Consider the following 8,639-nt stretch of genomic DNA (forward strand, 5'->3'; position numbering starts at 1 on the left):
TCTGAATCTCTTCAAAATCTTATCAAGGTATGTGCTTTGTGAAAGACCTATGAGGCGTCTCGATCTATCTCTATAGATCTTGATGCCTAATATATAAGCAGCTTCTCCAAGGTCCTTCATTGAAAAACACTTATTCAAGTAGGCCTTAATGCTGTCCAGAAATTCTATATCATTTCCCATCAAGAGTGTGTCATCTACATATAATATGAGAAATGCTACAGAGCTCCCACTCACTTTCTTGTAAACGCAGGCTTCTCCATAAGTCTGCATAAACCCAAACGCTTTGATCATCTCATCAAAGCGAATGTTCCAACTCCGAGATGCTTGCACCAGTCCATAAATGGATCGCTGGAGCTTGCATACTTTGTTAGCGTTCCGAGGATCGACAAAACCTTCCGGCTGCATCATATATAGTTCTTCCTTAAGATGCCCGTTAAGGAATGCTGTTTTGACGTCCATCTGCCATATCTCATAATCATAGTATGCGGCAATTGCTAACATGATTCGGACGGACTTTAGCTTCGCTACGGGAGAGAATGTCTCGTCGTAGTCAATCCCTTGAACCTGTCGATAACCCTTAGCGACAAGTCGAGCTTTATAGATGGTAACATTACCATCCGCGTCCGTCTTCTTCTTAAAGATCCATTTGTTTTCTATCGCTCGCCAATCATCGGGCAAGTCTGTCAAAGTCCATACTTTGTTTTCATACATGGATTCTATCTCGGATTTCATGGCTTCAAGCCATTTGTTGGAATCCGGGCCCGTCATTGCTTCTTCATAGTTCGAAGGTTCATTGTTGTCTAACAACATGATTTCCAGGACAGGGTTGCCGTACCACTCTGGTGCGGAACGTGTCCTTGTGGACCTACGAAGTTCAGCAGTAACTTGATCCGAAGTACCTTGATCATTATCATGGTTTTCCTCTTCAGTTGGTGTGGGCATCACAGGAATGGTTTCCTGTGCTGCGTCACTATCCCGCTCAAGAGGTAGTACTTCATCGAGTTCTACTTTCCTCCCACTTACTTCTTTCGAGAGAAACTCTTTTTCCAGAAAGCATCCGTTCTTGGCAACAAAGATCTTGCCTTCGGATCTTAAGTAGAAGGTATACCCTATAGTTTCCTTAGGGTATCCTATGAATACGCATCTTTCCGACTTGGGTTCGAGCTTTTCAGGTTGAAGTTTCTTGACATAAGCTTCGCATCCCCAAACTTTTAGAAACGACAGCTTAGGTTTCTTTCCAAACCATAATTCATACGGTGTCGTCTCAACGGATTTAGACGGTGCCCTATTTAAAGTGAATGTAGCTGTCTCTAGAGCGTATCCCCAAAATGATAGCGGTAAATCGGTAAGAGACATCATAGACCGCACCATATCCAATAGAGTGCGATTACGACGTTCGGACACACCGTTTCGCTGAGGTGTTCCAGGCGGCGTGAGCTGTGAAACGATTCCACATTTCTTTAAGTGTGTACCAAATTCGCGACTTAAGTATTCTCCTCCACGATCTGATCGTAAGAATTTTATCTTTCGGTCACGTTGATTCTCCACCTCATTCTGAAATTCCTTGAACTTTTCAAAGGTCTCAGACTTGTGTTTCATTAAGTAGACATACCCATATCTACTCAAGTCATCTATGAGAGTGAGAACATAACGATATCCTCCGCGAGCCTCAACGCTCATTGGACCGCACACATCGGTATGTATGATTTCCAACAAGTTGGTTGCTCGCTCCATTGTTCCGGAGAACGGAGTCTTGGTCATTTTACCTAAGAGGCATGGTTCGCACGTGTCAAACGATTCATAATCAAGAGACTCTAAAAGTCCATCGGCATGGAGCTTCTTCATGCGCTTGACACCAATGTGACCAAGGCGGCAGTGCCACAAGTATGTGGGACTATCGTTATCAACTTTAAATCTTTTGGCATCTACACTATGAACATGTGTAATATTACGCTCGAGATTCATTAAGAATAAACCATTGACCATCGGAGCATGACCATAAAACATATCTCTCATATAAATCGAACAACCATTATTCTCAGACTTAAATGAGTAGCCATCTCGTATTAAATGAGATCCAGATACAATGTTCATGCTCACACTTGGCACTAAATAACAATTATTAAGGTTCAAAACTAATCCCGTAGGTAAATGTAGAGGCAGCGTGCCGACGGCGATCACATCGACTCTGGAACCATTCCCGACGCGCATCGTCACCTCGTCCTTCGCCAGTCTCCGTTTATTCCGCAGCTCCTGCTGTGAGTTACAAATATGAGCAACGGCACCGGTATCAAATACCCAGGAGTTACTACGAGTACTGGTAAGGTACACATCAATCACATGTATATCAAATATACCTTTGGTGTTGCCGGCCTTCTTATCCGCTAAGTATTTGGGGCAGTTCCGCTTCCAGTGACCCTTCCCCTTGCAATAAAAGCACTCAGTCTCAGGCTTGGGTCCATTCTTTGACTTCTTCCCGGTAACTGGCTTACCAGGCGCGGCAACATCTTTGCCGTCCTTCTTGAAGTTCTTCTTACCCTTGCCTTTCTTGAACTTAGTGGTCTTATTGACCATCAACACTTGATGTTCCTTTTTGATTTCAGCCTCTGCTGACTTCAGCATTGAGAACACTTCAGGAATGGTCTTTTCCATTCCCTGCATGTTGTAGTTCATCACAAAGCTCTTGTAGCTTGGTGGGAGCGACTGGAGGATTCTGTCAATGACCGCCTCATCTGGGAGGTTAATGTTCAGCTGGGTCATACGGTTGTGCAACCCAGACATCTTCAGGATGTGCTCACTGACAGAACTGTTCTCCTCCATCTTACAACTGTAGAACTTGTCGGAGACATCATATCTCTCGACCCGGGCATGAGCTTGAAAAACTAGTTTCAGCTCTTCGAACATCTCATATGCTCCGTGATGCTCAAAACGCTTTTGGAGCCCCGGTTCTAAGCTGTAAAGCATGCCGCACTGAACGAGGGAGTAATCATCAGCGCGAGACTGCCAAGCATTTATAATGTCTTGGTTCTCTGGGATGGGAGCGTCACCTAGCGGTCCTTCTAGGACATATTGTTTCCTGGCAGCTATGAGGATGATCCTCAGGTTCCGGACCCAGTCCGTATAGTTGCTGCCATCATCTTTCAGCTTGGTTTTCTCTAGGAACGCGTTGAAGTTCATGTTGACATTAGCGTTGGCCATTGATCTACAAGACATATTTGCAAAGGTTTTAGACTAAGTTCATGATAATAAAGTTCTAATCAAATTATGAACTCCCACTTAGATTAGACATCCCTTTAGTCATCTAAGTGTTACACGATCCGAGTCGACTAGCCCGTGTCCGATCATCACGTGAGACGGACTAGTCATCATCGATGAACATTTTCATGTTGATCGTATCTTCCATACGACTCGTGTTCGACCTTTCGGTCTCCGTGTTCCGAGGCCATGTCTGCACATGCTAGGCTCGTCAAGTTAACCCTAAGTGTTTTCGCTGTGTAAAACTGTCTTACACCCGTTGTATGTGAACGTAAGAATCCATCACACCCGATCATCACGTGGTGCTTAGAAACGACGAACTGTAGCAATGGTGCACAGTTAGGGGAGAACACTTCTTGAAATTTTATAAGGGATCATCTTATTTACTACCGTCGTCCTAAGTAAACAAGATGCATAATACATAATAAACATCACATGCAATTATATAGTTGTGACATGATATGGCCAATATCATATAGCTCCATTGATCTTCATCTTCGGGGCTCCATGATCATCTCGTCACCGGCTTGACACCATAATCTCCATCATCATGATCTCCATCATCGTGTCTTCATGAAGTTGTCACGCCAACGACTACTTCTACTTCTATGACTAACGTTTAGCAATAAAGTAAAGTAGTTTACATGACGTTATTCAATGACACGCAGGTCATACAAAAAAAATGACAACTCCTATGGCTCCTGCCGGTTGTCATACTCATCGACATGCAAGTCGTGAATCCTATTACAAAGAACATGATCTCATACATCACAATTCATCATTCATCACAACTTCTGGCCATATCACATCACATGATCAATCGCTGCAAAAACAAGTTAGACGTCCTCTAATTGTTGTTGCATCTTTTACGTGGCTGCAATTGGGTTCTAGCAAGAACGTTTTCTTACATACGAATCACCACAACGTGATTTTGTCAACTTCTATTTACCCTTCATAAGGGCCCTGTTCATCGATTCCGCTCCAACTAAGGTGGGAGAGACAGACACCCGCCAGCCACCTTATGCAACTTGTGCATGTCAGTCGGTGGAACCGGTCTCACGTAAGTGTACGTGTAAGGTTGGTCCGGGCCGCTTCATCCCACAATACCGTTGAGCAAGAAAAGACTAGTAGAGGCAAGTAAGATGACAAAATCCACGCCCACAACAAAGTTGTGTTCTACTCGTGCAAAGAGAACTACGCATAGACCTAGCTCATGATGCCACTGTTGGGGAACGTTGCAGAAAATTAAAATTTTTTCCTACGGTTTCACCAAGATCCATCTATGAGTTCATCTAAGCAACGAGTCAAGGGAGAGAGTTTGCATCTACATACCACTTGTAGATCGCGTGCGGAAGCTTGCAAGGTGATGATGTAGTCGTACTCGACGTGATCCAAATCACCGATGACCAGCGCCAAACGGACGGCACCTCCGCGTTCAACACACGTACGAAACAGCCACGTCTCCTCCTTCTTGATCCAGCAAGGAAGGGAGGAGAGGTTGAGGGAGATGGCACCAGCAGCAGCACGACGGCGTGGTGTTGATGGAGCTGCAGTACTCCGGCAGAGCTTCGCTAAGCACTATGGAGGTGGAGGAGGTGTTGGGAAGGGAGAAGGAGGCAACCAAAGGCCAGGGCGTTCAGGTATGAAGTCCCTCCTCTCCCCCACTATATATAGGGGTGCCAAGGGGGGGTGGCCGGCCCTAGGAGATCCAATCTCCTAGGGGGTGCGGCGGCCAAGGGGGGTTTTCCCTCCCCCCAAGGCACCTAGGAGGTGCCTTACCCTCCTAGGACTCTTGCCCCCTTAAACCCTAGGCGCATGGGCCTATGTGGGGCTGGTGCCCTTGGCCCATTAGGCCAAGGTGCACCCCCCTACAGCCCATGTGGCCCCCCGGGACAGGTGGACCCACCCGGTGGACCCCCGGGACCCTTCCGGTGGTCCCGGTACAATACCGATAACCCCGAAACTTGTCCCGATGCCCGAAACAGGACTTCCCATATATAAATCTTTACCTCTGGACCATTCCGGAACTCCTCGTGACGTCCGGGATCTCATCCGGGACTCCGAACAACATTCGGGTTACTGCATATACATATCCCTATAACCCTAGCGTAACTGAACCTTAAGTGTGTAGACCCTACGGGTTCGGGAGACATGCAGACATGACCGAGACGCTCTCAGTCAATAACCATTAGCGGGATCTGGATACCCATGATGGCTCCCACATGCTCCTCGATGTTGTCATCGGATGAACCACTATGTCGAGGATTCGATCAAACCCTGTATGCAATTCCCTTTGTCAAATCGGTACGTTACTTGCCCGAGACTCGATCATCGGTATCCCAATACCTTGTTCAGTCTCGTTTCCGGCAAGTCACTTTACTCGTACCGTAATGCATGATCCCGTGTCCAACACCTTGGTCAAATTGAGCTCAATATGATGATGCATTACCGAGTGGGCCCAGAGATACCTCTCCGTCATACGGAGTGACAAATCCCAGTCTCGATCCGTGTCAACCCAACAGCTACTTTCGGAGATACCTGTAATGCAGCTTTATAGTCACCCAGTTACGTTGTGACGTTTGGTACACCCAAGGCACTCTTACGGTATCCGGGAGTTACACGATCTCATGGTCGAAGGAAGAGATACTTGACACTTGCAAAGCTCTAGCAAAACGAACTACACGATCTTTTATGCTATGCTTAGGATTGGGTCTTGTCCATCACATCATTCTCCTAATGATGTGATCCCGTTATCAACGACATCCAATGTCCATAGTCAGGAAACCATGACTATCTGGTGATCACAACGAGCTGGTCAACTAGAGGCTTACCAGGGACATAGTGTGGTCTAAGTATTCACACTTGTATTACGATTTCCGGATAATACAGTTATAGCATGAATAAAAGACAATTATCATGAACAATGAAATATAATAATACTTTTATTATTGCCTCTAGGGCATATTTCCAACAGCGGGAGGAGATGGCGATGTGCAAGATCAGAGACGTCAGTGAGCTATATGCCCTGGCCGACAAGTGTGCACGTGCTGAGGAAGGGAGGAGACTCCCCGGAGAGAATACAGGAGCAGGAGGATCTGATAGTGAGGAGGCTGCCCCGGCAAAGAAAAACCGGCGGCGGAACAACAGGAAGAAGAAAGGCAAAGATGTGCTAGTCGTTGAGCAGTCCGGCAACGGAGGTGGCGCCAAGAAAGCCGAAGCTGGTAGCTCCGGCGAGGGGATTGCCGCAGGCACCAACTACCAGGCTGTAGCGTTCGCCGACAAGCAGGACGGCACCAACAAGCAGTACTGCAAGATCCACCGCACCAAGGGCCATGACCTCCAGAGCTGCAAGAAGGTCGAGCAGCTTGTCGAGCAGCAAAAGGCTGAATACGAGCGACGCGACAAGGAGAAGGCCCAGGAAGGTGCTGAAGGAGCCGGTAAGAAACGCCCCAGCCGAGGAGGACGCCGCGGCAAGGCCAAGCAGCGGCAAGGAGACATACCTCCTCGCGGCCGCAACAAGGATAAAGATGACGACGACGATGAAGATATGGATGATGACGAGACCAATGAGCAGGAGTTCCAGAAAGCCACAGAGGTCCTGTGCATTGACGGTGGTGCTTCTCTGCATACTTCACACCGCCAGCTCAAGCAGTGGGTGCGGGAAGTCAATGCGGCAGAACCACCCGTCGAGTCACGCAAGCCTCTGAAATGGTCCAGCATGCCTATCATCTTTGATATTGAGGATCACCATGATCGCATAACTGCGGTCGGGTGCTTGCCGATGTTGGTTTCACCAACTATCCGCAACCTCAAGGTCACTAAGATGCTAGTTGACGGCGGGGCCGGCTTGAACCTGATCTCCTCCACAGTACTCCAGAAACTCCAGATCCCCGATGGCGAGCTCGAAGAGACCGGCACATTCCAAGGAATTAATCCGGGAAGGAGCAAGCCGAAGGGAAAGATCACGTTGCTGGTGACATTTGGCAGCGAGTTGAACTTCAGGACTGAGAGGGTCACTTTTGACGTTGCTGACTTTCCATTGCCTTACAATGGGATACTCGGCCATCCAGCACTCGCCAAATTCATGGCAGCCTCTCACTATGCATACAACATGCTGAAGATGCCGGGCCCGATAGGTGTCATCTCTGTCCCTGGCGACAAGAAGGATGCTCTTATCTGCACCGACAAGATCTACCGGGAAGCAGCAGCCGCAACAGATCGCAAGTCACTTGCCGTTGAAGCTCCCGGGGCGAAGAAGAAGACCAAGTCCGGCAAGAGTTCTGATGCCCACTCCGGCAAGCGCACCTCTTCGGAGTGCTGCGCTACCGTCGAGGACGCACCATCGAGCTCCACCGGCAAGTGTAAGAAGACAATGGCAGCTCCACCAGAGACCAAGAAGGTGTCCACCAAGGAGGATGTCACTGGTGGTACTTTCACCATCAGTGCCACTCTCGACCCTAAATAGGAAAGCGCGCTCGTTGCTTTCCTGCGGGCGAACGTCGACGTATTTGCGTGGCAACCGTCTGACATCCCCAGTGTTCCAAGGAAAGTAATCGAGCACCATCTTGCCGTCTGTCCTCATGCGTGACCCGTCAAGCAGAAAGTCAGGAAACAGGCAGTGGAACGCCAAGAATTCATCGCAGAAGAAATCAAGAAATTGGAAGCAGCAGGCCTTGTCAGAGGAGTGCTCCATCCTACGTGGTTGGCCAACCATGTAGTCGTGCGCAAGGCAAACGGGAAATGGAGGCTTTGTATCGACTTTACCGATGTCAATAAAGCTTGTCCCAAAGACCCATTTCCCTTGCCGCGCATCGACCAGATTGTTGACTCCACGGTCGGATGTGACTTGCTTTCATTTCTTGATGCATACTCAGGATACCATCAGATCTTCATGGCAGAAGAGGATGAGGAGAAGACCGCATTCATCACCCCATGTGGCACATACTGTTTCGTACGGATGCCTTTCGGTTTAAAGAATGCTGGTTCAACATTTGCAAGGGTAGTCCATGATGCTTTTGAGCCACAAATACACAGAAATGTGGAAGCCTACATGGATGACATAGTGGTCAAGAGCAAGGACAAGGCGACTTTGATTCAAGATTTAGACGAAACCTTTGCAAATCTGCGCAAGATCAACCTCAAGCTTAACCCCGAGAAGTGTATGTTTGGAGTCCCCTCCGGCAAGCTTCTCGGGTTCTTCGTGTCTCAGCGGGGAATTGAAGCCAATCCCGACAAGATCAAGGCCATTGAGCAGATTGAAGCACCAAAGCGCGTCAAGTATGTACGAAGACTTGCCAGTTGCGTAGCTGCTCTCAGTAGGTTTATCTCTAGGTCTGCTGAGCGTGCCCTGACATTTTTCAAAATATTGAAAAAGGCAGGTCCAA

Source organism: Triticum dicoccoides, chromosome 3B, assembly GCF_002162155.2.
Source record: "Triticum dicoccoides isolate Atlit2015 ecotype Zavitan chromosome 3B, WEW_v2.0, whole genome shotgun sequence".
Taxonomy (NCBI): Eukaryota; Viridiplantae; Streptophyta; class Magnoliopsida; order Poales; family Poaceae; genus Triticum; species Triticum dicoccoides.